Source organism: Triturus cristatus, chromosome 7 (assembly GCF_964204655.1).
Source record: "Triturus cristatus chromosome 7, aTriCri1.1, whole genome shotgun sequence".
Taxonomy (NCBI): Eukaryota; Metazoa; Chordata; class Amphibia; order Caudata; family Salamandridae; genus Triturus; species Triturus cristatus.
Genome location: NC_140590.1, coordinates 618479492 through 618491516, shown reverse-complemented (window position 1 = coordinate 618491516; position 12025 = coordinate 618479492). Strand labels below are relative to the sequence as shown.

Sequence of the window (12025 nt, the reverse complement as noted above, 5' to 3'; positions counted from 1 at the left end):
TTCATGGCACCAGCGAGCTCAGCCAAGGTCTGTTGCGGAGCATGGTGCGGACAGGGGGTGTCCGATAGGGACTGTACGTGGTCCATCATGGGACTCAGACACACACGTATGGCATCGAGTTTGGCTGCCTTGAGCACGAAAACCACCCGCAACCGTTCAGGCAACTGACCATGTGGCGCAATGTCAAATATCACAACAGAATATGTCCACACAGATGTGTGTGAGTAGATATGCGACGTGAACTTCTGTTGTCACATGTGCTGTAGGACACCACTCCTGGCCTGCTTTCGTTTGGGTCAGTCCTACACACAGCCCTATTCAATACATGGATGTGTGCCTACGTTGGGGGTTGTGAGATTGTTGTTGATGTGCAATGGGGACACAGCTAGTACTCACCTTCACTGTCCACCCACATATTTCTTGTGTCCGATTCATGGCACCAGCGAGCTCAGCCAAGGTCTGTTGCGGAGCATGGTGCGGACAGGGGGTGTCCGATAGGGACTGTACGTGGTCCATCATGGGACTCAGACACACACGTATGGCATCGAGTTTGGCAGCCATGAGCACGAAAACCACCCGCAACCGTTCAGGCAACTCCACCTGGGAAGACCAAACACGTTGTATGTGCTCCATGTATTGGTCGGGGGGGTCCTGGGAGACAGCCGTGGTGGTGTGTGTTTCCTGCTGTGTGGTCTGTGCAGAGGCTGTCCAGTATCCGTTGGAGGGTATCTTGACCTATGTGCAGGTTGTCCTCTACATCATCAATGATGGGGTTTATGTTCTGCTCTGCAGTAAGTGTTGATTGTCTCTCTGCAATGTTAAGGGGAGATGCAGGTTAACAGGGTTTCACATGTATGTTGTTGATTTGCATATGTTTACATTAAAACTGCATGCCAATGTACATTACGAATGTTTTGGGGGAGCTGGCTATTCAATGGCAGTCAGTGTGTTTTCCCAATACATGATGGATGTGTGGTGGTACCCATTCACTATCATCGTACTGTCTCAGGCAATGCCAGATGTGAGTGGACTGTTACTACACACGAGCGGAACCTGTTGTGGGCTCTGTCCTGTGGTGTTGCACATTGCACCACATTGCCATTGTTGCTGATGTCCTGTGATTGCTGTGTGTGTGTGCTGCATTTTGGGGGAGTTGCCATGATTTCATGTGGCCTTCTACCTTTGAGGCGGAGTGCCTTTGAATTGTGTGCTTTTGGGGGCCTGATTTGCTTTTGACTTTGGTCATATGTGCCCTCGGACAGATTTTGTGGCCTGGTGCATTGTTTGTCTGCTGTGTGTATTGAAAGGCATGGGTTGTGGGTGCACGTGGACATGTCAGGGTGTGACCTGCTCCTTTACGGATGTGATCCGCACTGGGATACCTCCATGTTGATTCGTGGGCCATGTAATTTTTTTGGCTGCTGCCATGCTATCGGACATGCAGTGTTACTTGCATAGTCAGTGTGGGACACAGAGCCACTGCTTTGCTGGATTCGGCATATGTGCATGGGTCCGTGGTGATATTGGTGATAGGGGGGACCCCTCTGTGCACATTGTGGATGGGGGCCTACTTGGCGTTTCTATGTGTGCTGCAGTGTGCCAAGGCAATCAGGGACATGTTCCATGGTCATTGTGAGTGTGCAGTGTGCTACGCATATCGTGCTGTGCCCAGGCACACCAATCCTGCCACCATCTCCTCACTGCTGACTGTGGCCACCATTTGCTCCAGCTCATCCAGCTCCTCCTGTGTCGCAGGAGGCCCATCTCCAGTCGCAGTTGCTGCCTCCCTGTTGGTGGCGAGCTTATGTTTGGTCTACCTTCTCAGATCATGCCAGCGCCTCTTAACCTCCTCTGGTGACCTCCTAGACACTCCGACTGCATTGACGCTGGTTACGATGGCCTGCCATATTTCGATTTGGGTTACCAGTGCCGCAGTGGAGGTGCCGAACAGTTGTTGATGGTGTTCGGTCACCTCCGTGATGAGGATCCGGTCTCCCTGTGGACTGAACCCCATCTTCCATTTCCTCTTGTCCTTGCCCTTTCACGAACACGGGGTTCCTGGCTGGTCCTCCGTGGGGCTTGTGGTGTTCGGCTCATCCTCTGCACTCAGTCCGGGTGCATCCATGTTGCTACACAGTTTGAAATGTCTTTTTTTTTCTTGCGTTTATGTTGCTTTTTCCCACCAGGCGCGTGGGATTTGCAGGCCTGTGGCTGGTCTTCGCTGATTTGTGTACCGCGATTGTCCTCATCGCATGATGTTTCGCATTTTTGCGGCAAATCGTCGATTTTGACGCTGACATTTGACGCGTTATCTGGTGTCTATCGCATAGTACCGCCTTGTTGTGAATTCCACGTTGGCACGGGGTTATTTTCCAGCGATAGGCTGCGTTATTGAAAGTTGCGTTACGCTACTCTTGCGGTAGTTATCACACGTTCTTGTGAATATACCCCCTTGTCTCTTTCCAGCTCAGAGCTCAATTAATAGGCTTAGAATCTTCATGCAGTGACAATGACATCATCCCAAAATACAGAAGACTGGGAATGGAAGAGGTAGGAAGGAACTAAGGATGGCACCATGACAGTTGCTACATGCTGAGTGCTAGACAGAGTCCGCCGCTTCCACTCTCTAGCACTGCTCTAGTTTTCCTTGGTTTACCGTGGGGCGATGCCCAGTGCTTAGTTTGTGAGTAAACAAGTATTAGGGCCCAAGGTATTACTCAGGGGGTCACTGCAGGTTGCACTAATGACTGGAACTGCCATCACTGACACATGCCAGTATACATGCTCCCTACTAAACATCACACTCTTATAAATGTGACAGTTTTGATAGTTGCAGCCCACCAAAGCAGTAAGAATGGCATTGGTGCTTTTTTAACTTATTTTTAAATGTGGCTTAGTTGTTGAACCTATGTAGAAATAGAGAGCTAGCGCCATAGTGTGGTAGAAAGTCATAAGTAAGTTCTAACAAATATGTGCCGGTGTTGAGCTCTGGAAAACAAAGGCACAAATGAAGCACTGCCTACAAGTAGCCTATGACGATAGGTTCTTAATTTGGTTCTGGCAGCACATTTGGAAAACTCTTTTTGCCTTGATGCAGTGTGAATCAGTGTGAATCATGGTTATACTTAGGGCACTAGAATAAGGCGGACACAGAGTACCACATTAGGCAGTAGGGTAGACTAAATTATGCTTCAAGAAACAAAAACATATGCAGCAGGATGGGGTACATTAGTTATTATTTTCCTATTCATTTCATATCATTTCTTCTGAATAATACCCTTTTGCCAAACAAGCCACCAAATATAATGGGTCCAGACCTATTAGTAACCTAACTTCAGAGTTACTAAGAACATTCCTAAGCCCAAGATTTAACTATCTCTATTACACCAATAATGATAATCAGTCAACTCCATCGTTCTATCTGTAGCTGATGCAACTGATCTCCTAAAACACACTAAATCCCAACCAAGACAGCATCAACCTTTGTACTGGCATAAGCTCTACAGAAAAGGAAGCAAATTAAAAACACTAAAAATGAATGTTCTGAATTATAGGTTCCCTCGTATCTGTCCTCACTATCAGAACTGTGATTAAGGATTACAAAAAATACATCACCTCTGCTAAATCAGCTTTTATGCAGGAACAAATAAACAGGGCACCTCAAAGAATTAACTCGCTCTTCTGGCTCATCTCCTCACACTAAATCATCACTCACCCCATCTCTAGAAAAATGTAAAGAAATTCTCTGATAAGAATGAGATCATTAGAAACAGTATCAGACGGGGGCGCGATCATGTGCCGTGACAAGATGGTGGCTTTCTGTTGAGCTCCACTCATACGCAAGCTCTTTACATCATTGCAGCTCTTCTTACCTGCGTCGGAGGGACGAAACCTCCGTTCTGATGTTCTTGATGGATGGAGCAACATTTGGAGCTGCTCCGGTTTCTTCAACGCCTCCTGTGTAACCCGTGGCAGCGGCAGTAAAGTTCTCCACATAACTGCGAGCGGCCACCATTTTGAGCCTGCCGCTCGCGTCTATCGACCTCCTGCTGAGGTAAATCCGGCGTCACACAACGCTAGGCAACGATGTTTTTTCACCTCTTCTTTCTATTTTTATGGTGACTGCTGCTATTCATACAAAATCTGCGTTTATATAGTCAGCAATGCTTCCTTTTACTGGCGCATTTTCTTTATTTCATATATTGCTCGTGTGGGTGCCTCACATAATTTGCTGGCCTTTATTCTACTTTTTTTCACATTGACTTTGTTTAATTTACCTGCGCACACTGTACATAATATCCTTTAATTGTGTGTTGTATATATTGTTTTTAAGAAGAGTTTGCAATTCCTTCAACGTGACCTATTGGATCTCTGTATAATTGAATCACTGTTATCGTTCCCTTGAAGCACATATGTGTAACATTATATGCTGTGTCTTCATTCCATGTGTCACTTTGTTAACATCTTTTTAAATTGTCTCTCTGACTTACGTATATTCTTTGTAAATACCTTGTCATTACCACTCCTGTGTTGTAGAATGCCAGCGGTATTCACAATTAGGGATCGTAGCCCCTATATATTTTACATAATTTTTATACATCCCGCATGTCTTGTATAATGATGCATTTACAGGAACCACCTTTACGCGGTTAATTACTGTATCCTCTTCGGGCAATTTGAATCAATTCCTCCCCTTCGCACGCAAGGCTAAACAATGTCCCGGTTGGGACAGTCTTTCATCTCTGTCTGTTCCGTACCGGCGGCGTCATCCCCGTGCGAATGACGTCGCGCACGGTTTAAACTTCGGAGTGGCAGCCGCTATCTCCCTTCTAGCCACACCACTTGGAAATCGTTCGCGCCCGTACACAAGGTGATTACACTCACTGGGATGTGAGGAGACTTCTGCCCCACTATCGCCTCTGGTCTATCTAATTACCTCCCCTTTTTAACTCTTCTGCTCCTTGCAGATATGAACTTGGCCTTGAATGCCCCCGACACGGTCGACTACAGTGAGAGACTGTTTACCTTTCTACTTCAGCAAGGTAACTATATATTCACCTCCTTCCACTCTAGAGGGCTTTGTTTTTGAACTCCCGCATCCTTGGGGGACTGTTTAATTAATCTATCGCCTTTAATTGTAGGCCTCTACATTGACGCACAATTATCTAGCGATTGCCGGGCCTAAAATGCGACGGACCCCTATTCATTAGGACCCGTATCTTGACCTTGACGGGTAAGCCTCAACCCGGTTGCCCTCTTTTTCCTTTTAAATTGTTTATACTCCCCAGTGCAATACCTGACTCACCCCCCTTTTTAATTCGCCCCTTAGGCTCATGACCTAGATCAATATAGGAGTTGGTTGCCCCATTTCCGTCCTGAGGAAGATCCGCAAGGCCGAGGTTCTAAATTACCCTCGTGGCCACAAGACGGATCGAAACGTCGACGCCCCTATAACTTGATCTGGACCACACACGCTTCTCTAAACGTGCAACACAAGAATGCATTTCTGTGTTAATTTAAATTGAAAATTGTGGATTATTTACCATACATTAGGCCAGTCCCGATGGGACGGTGAATTACAATCGGTCCTTTTGTTCAGAAAATATCAATCTCTATCTCTCTTATGCCACTACTTTGAAGTCTTTTCACAATTCTTCTTCACTTGAGCACTTTTCTTTACGCACGTTCCATCTGGAGCAACCTTCTATAATTAATGATTAATGATTAAATTGCTTTGTTCTCTGAAAACGAATATATTAGAACTGTATACCATTGGCATGAAGAATTAAATGCATGGTTGAGTAAACATTGGGTATTGCATTTTTATTGTTTACATATGTTGTCTGAATAATGTATCCAATACTTTGAGCGGGTGCGGCTGCACTTGAGAACGCTCATGAAAATTGTTAAATGCTGGAAACCAAAAGAGAATTGACTTATGCCCTTTCAAAGTAGGTCTAGGACCACTGTTTTTTGTATTGCATTATACCCAGGTCCAGTACCGTATTAGGGTAACCCCATTTCTGTAATGGCCACTTTCTGAGCAGCTGTTTGTTTTTTCAGAAGAAGAGTGTGTTTTCATAGCACATGGGCAGGTTGAGACCTCCATTAAAAGTGATTTATCCTCTTTCTCGGTGTTCCAAGATGGCGAGTGATGTTTCAACTCCTGTCAGAGCTTCATCCTCTGGTACAAAACCCAAGAGAGCTAAAAATGACCCCCTCTCACCCATTTTATTATCTCATAACCCTGTCCTTGATACTATTCTTGATGAGGTGAGGGGTTTGAACTCTTTTATGATCTCTACTAAGGAAAAGCTTCAACAAATTGAAGATAGGTGGATTACTATGGAGGCGAAGGTGTTGGGTATGGAGCAGCACATCAGTGATTTGCACGATGTTTCTACTAAGATTCCTATACTGGAACAGGAAATTCAGCATCTTAAGCTTCACACTGAAGGTATTTGAAAATCGAAATAGACGTAATAATCTTCGTCTTTATGGCCTGCCAGAGATTTTGGAGGGTCCAGACCTCCTTCTTTTTCTTAAGAGGTTCCTGCCTGAGCTCCTTGACCTTCCTCTAGAGCCTTTACTAAATATCCAGCGTGCTCATCACCATGGTCGTATTCAAAAGAACTCTATTAGACCTAGAGGAATTAAAATGTTATTTCTGGAGTTTACGAATCTCATGCGTGTGCTTCAAGCAGCAAAAGTAAAGTGTTGCCTTATATGGTCTGGTCACACAGTTTATCTCTCTCAGGATATTTCCAATGCTACTAATGCCAGAAGAAAAGAATTTCTAGCCCTTCGTCCTCAGATGAGACAGTTTCTTATTCGTTATGGCATTTTGCACCCTTGCCTGTGTAAAATTACTCATGATGGTTTTACTCGCTCATTTGATGATCCTGCTAAATTGAGGTCTTTTCTCCAAAGTTTCGCACCGATCTCTGTGGATAGTTATATCCAACGTCTCTAACTCTTTTCTTTTCCATCTATATATCAGATTCCGTATGGCTGGTAATTTTCCTCTTTCTTAATATTTTTTCATCTGTTGTTCCGTCTGTTTTTGGTGCTGTTGCGTCCCATGCTCACTGCATTCACTCTTTCTCTTAGATCTGGATCTCTTTCCTTGATCTATCCCTTTTTCTTCCTATTTTCTTTCCTTTCCTTTTTCTGCGTTGTTTGTCCTTTTTTTTGGTCACTATTCTGTATGATGCATGTGCTTATTGTTATTATTTGTTGTTGTGCATATTGTTTTTCGTATTTATCTAATACATGGTGTTTTTCTGTTTCCAGCTGTTCTCCTGAAGTGTATCATCTCATTCATGTGTTACCTACCCCACCCCCCATTATGTGTAAATGTTGTTACCTGGAATGTTCGTGGCCTTGGACACCCCGTCAAAAGACAAAGGGTACTCTCTCATTTGTCTAGACCAGGGGTACTCACAAACTTTCTCTCAGGGGCCAAATTTACAGTGTGGTTTGTGGCCGAGGGCCGCACTGGTGGGGGCGGGGTCAGTGGCAGAGGGGGCGGGGCTAGAGCAAAAAAACACTGTGTCCATGAGGTTGAACACAGGCCCCTGCAGTGGACGCCTTCGTCCACTGAGCCACCAAACCTGGCATATGCACATCTCTCTCTCTCTCTCTCTCTCTCTCTCTCTCTGTCTGTCTCTCCCTCTCCCTGCCTGTCTCCCTCTCTCCCTCCGTCTCCCTCTCTCCCTCCATCTCCCTCTCCCTCCCTCCGTCTCCCTCCTTCCGTCTCCCTCCTTCCGTCTCCCTCTCCCTCCCTGCCTCCCTATCTCCCTCTCCCTCCCTCTCCCCGTCTCCCTCCCTCTCCCTCCCTCCGTCTCCCTCCCTCCGTCCCCCTCTCTCCCTCCCTCTCCCTCCATTTCTCTTCCTCCCTCCATCTCCTTCTCCCTCCGTATCCCTCCCTCCCTCTTCCTCCCTCTGTCTCCCTCCCTCTCCCTCCCTCTCCCTCCCTTCGTGTCCCCATCGCCCTCCCTCTCCCTCCCTCTCCCTCCCTCTCCCTCCCTCCCTCTCCTCCCTCCCCCTTCCTCCGTCTCCCTCTCTCCCTCCCTCCGTCTCCCTCTCCCTGTCTCCCTCTCCCTCCCTCCCTCCCTCCGTCCCCCTCTCTCCCTCCATCCCTCTCCATCTCTCTCTCCCTATGTCTCCCTCTGTCTCCCTCCCTTTCTCCCACCCTCCCTGTCTCCCCGCCTCCCTCCCTCTCCATCCGTCTGCCTGTCTCCCTCAATCCGTCTCCCCCTCCCTCCATCTTACTTCCTCCGTCTCCCTCCCTCCCTCCGTCTTCCTCCCTCCGTCTCCCCCTCCGTCTCCCTCCCTCCCTCTGTCTCCCCTCTCCCTCCGTCTCCCTCCCTCCATCTCTCTCTCCGTCTCCCTCCCTCTGTCTCCCTCCCTCCCTCACCCCTCCCTCTGTCTCCCTCCCTTTCTCCCACCCTCCCTGTCTCCCCGCCTCCCTCCCTCTCCATCCGTCTGCCTGTCTCCCTCAATCCGTCTCCCCCTCCCTCCATCTTACTTCCTCCGTCTCCCTCCCTCCCTCCGTCTTCCTCCCTCCGTCTCCCCCTCCGTCTCCCTGCCTCCCTCTGTCTCCCCTCTCCCTCCGTCTCCCTCCCTCCATCTCTCTCTCCGTCTCCCTCCCTCTGTCTCCCTCCCTCCCTCACCCCTCCCTCTGTCTCCCTCCCTCTCCCTCCCCCTCTCCCTCTCTCCGTCTGTCTCCCTCTCTCCATCTGCCTCTCTCCGTGCCTGTTCCTGTCTCTGCCTCTACCTGCCTCTGCCTGCCTCCTGCCTTTATCTGTCAGTCTGTCCCTGTCTATCTATCTCTCTCTCTGTCTCTGGGCCTTGGGCTGTGTCTACACGTCCCCGACACCAGCCCATAAACAGCCCCCCCACTCCCCCCTCTCCCTGTGTAATGTAAAAGCCAGCTCTCAGACCCTGCTGCCCTCCGTCACCACACCTGGCTCTCACTCCCTGCTGCCCCCGTCACCCTCTGCCATCTCACCCGGCTCTCACTCCTCGCTGGCTCACTTCCTGCTGCCCCCCCCCCTCACCTCACTGGGCACTCTCACCCTGCTGTCCTCTGTCACCTCACCCTGCATGTGTGGCAGCCCGGGCTGGGACAGCTTCCCGGGCTCACCGGAGAACTTCACGGGTCTTTAAAAGACCATTTACTTGCTAATGAGGCTTTGTTGTATTTCACCTCTTCTTAGCGCCCCTGCAACCATCAAAACCTCGTTAACAAGCAAAAGGTATTTTAAAGACCTGTGAAGTGCTCTGGTGCGGGGAAGCTCTCTCATCCCGGGCAGCCAAACACGACGGGGGCCTGTTTCCACTCTATCCTGGAATCTCCTGGCCCCCATAGAGCAGTCTCTCTCGGAGTCCGGCGGTGTTTGCTGACTCACTTTGGAAAAAAATTTAAAGCCAAGGTACGATGTCTGCATGGTCCGCGGGCCGCCAAGGAAGGCTTGCCGGGCCGCTGGCGGCCCGCGGGCCGTACTATGGGTACCCCTGGTCTAGACAGTGGGTGGGTCAAGTTGTTTATTCTCCTGCCTCTAATCGTAAGGATGGTGTTGCTATACTATTTCATAAATCATTACATGTACAAATTTTATCTACACAATGTGATACTGATGGACATTGGGTATTGGCTAAGGTTGTTATTCACAATAAAGAACTTGTTTTATTGAATATTTATGGTCCTGTTAAAACCAGTTCCTGATTTTTGGAATAATATTAAGATCTTCCTTTCCTCCATTGATAGTCCGAATATTATTGTTGCTGGGATTTTAACCAATGTTTAGACCCATTTTCTGATAGACTGTCCAAATGCAAATTTAATCCCAATAAATCCCATTAAATCATTTCAATCTGCCATTGCCTCTCGTCCATTATTTGATGTTTGGTAAACTTGCAACCCTGATTCCCTTGAATTTACATTATTTTCTAATGTCCATCATACCCGTTCTAAAATTGATTATAATTTGATTAGTAAACCCTTACTCTTAACTATTCAATCCTCCGAGATTGGATCTATTTTTATTTTTGATCATGCTCCTGTCCTTTCTGCACTTGACCTCTCCCTGAGTACTCCACAATTTGGTCGATGGAAACTTCATAATACTTCGTTTCCTAACACTTGGGATGCCTTTAAGGCCTCCTTCCGTGCCCTTTCTATTGCATACTCAGCAAGAAAGAAGAAAACCATTAGGGTTAAGTATGTAACTACAACAACTCAAATTGCTGGAGCATTATTACTTCACTTCTAGATCCCCCTCCAATCTTCATGAACTAATTAAAGTCAAATCTGCTCTTAACAAACTTGCAACAGTTGATGCTTGCAATGTCCGTCTTAAAATGAAGTCCAAATATCACGGGGGCCAAAATAAAGCTGGCAAGATGCTGGCCAATTATTTAAAAATTAAATCCGAATGTAAAAGTATTGGTCCTATCCTAAATGAATCCACTAACAAATTGGTGTCCTCCGATGACGATATTTCTACTGCTTTTCATGATTATTAACAATCGCTCTATTCTGATGACACGAATCCCTCTAGTCAAAATTTACACGCCTTTTTTACAGGTATTCCTAAGCCCCCATCTCTGTCTGACGAATTTGATGTATTAGAAACAGAGATTACTCTCCAAGAGATAATGCATGCCATCAAATCTTTAAAGAAGTCTAAAGCACCTGGTCCCGACGGCCTCTCTGTTGATTTATTTCTACTTTTTCTTCTATTTTTGCTCCTAGACTCCTTGCTCTTTTTAACTCCTTCCTTGGAGATTCTAAGGCATCTGGTTCCTTTATGGAAGCACTGATTGTCCTTATTCCTAAACCCGATAAAGAACACACCCTTTGTAAAATTTATCACCCTATTTCATTAATTAATTATGATTGCAAAATATTTGCTAAAGTCCTTGCCTCTCAACTTGAAAATGTTAGCCCACTATTGGTCAAATCTGATCAATCCGGTTTTGTTAAGGGCAGATTGACTGTGGAGAATGCTCGAATGTTAATACTCTTATTTCTGGTTTTCTACATAATTCCATGGAAACGAAATTGTCAGTGTACGCTGATGACATTCTAGTGTACATGTCCAATCTATTACCTCTCTTCCTCCCTTTTTATATGAAGTTCAGTTGTATTCTAGTATTTCTGGATATAAGTGGAACTTCTCTAAAACAGAGGTATTACCCTTGAACTCACTTTGCTATCAATATATGTGTACTAACACTAACTTTACCTGGTGTCCTACAAAAATTTAATTTCTTGGTATATGGTTTTCCTTTACTCTATCTACCACAATTAGTTACATGTTTAATGGACTAATTGCCAAATTACAAACACTACTTCTTTCTTGGTCGCCTCTCCATTTGTCATGCTGGGGTAGACTGGATATTATTAAAATGATGATTGTTCCCCATGTCCTTTATACGTTATCCATGTTACCATTTTGAATTCCCGTTTCATATTTTTCACAAATTAACTCTATTTGTATCAAGTTTTTATGGAATAATAAGCATCCCTGTTTTGCCCTTGTGAAACTTAAACCTCCTAAAACTGAAGGTGGAGTGCGTTTTCCTGACTTTAAATCATATCACTCTGCATTCTTAATTCGTCAGTTTTTTGCCTTAACTTATGACTATGTTGATAACCCTATCCCCCATTGGATTGTATTTGAACGCTCCCTATTGAAGGATTTTTCTTTCCAAAGCATAATATATATGTCTAATTGTACTTTTATATCAAATAATCCTATTCTAAAATATTCCCAACAATTATTATATAATATTTTGTCAAATGGCCTTGGCCTTGGTATAATAAATTCATTAAATGTAGACGTAAATTGTTTTATTACAAATACTGGAAGGAGAAGGGAATTATATTTATTCATCAGTTGATCCTTCATAATTCCGTTATTCCATTCTCCCAATTGCAGTCGCAATATAATTTTGCCTAACTTATTTCCACCACACCGATATATGGTATTTCTCATGACCTTAGACCTAAGGCTGC

General features: G+C 45.8%; 1 long non-coding RNA gene across 1 annotated transcript in view; it reads right to left on the bottom strand.

Moving 5' to 3' along the window:
• LOC146810214 (uncharacterized) overlaps positions 1 to 4015 on the bottom strand; it is a 102309-nt gene extending 98294 nt beyond the window's left edge. Inside the window, exon 1 of the long non-coding RNA XR_014965644.1 lies at positions 3873 to 4015. This is a non-coding gene — a long non-coding RNA (uncharacterized LOC146810214). The remainder of the gene's footprint in view (positions 1 to 3872) is intronic.
• Between the last annotated feature and the right edge of the window lie 8010 nt (positions 4016 to 12025).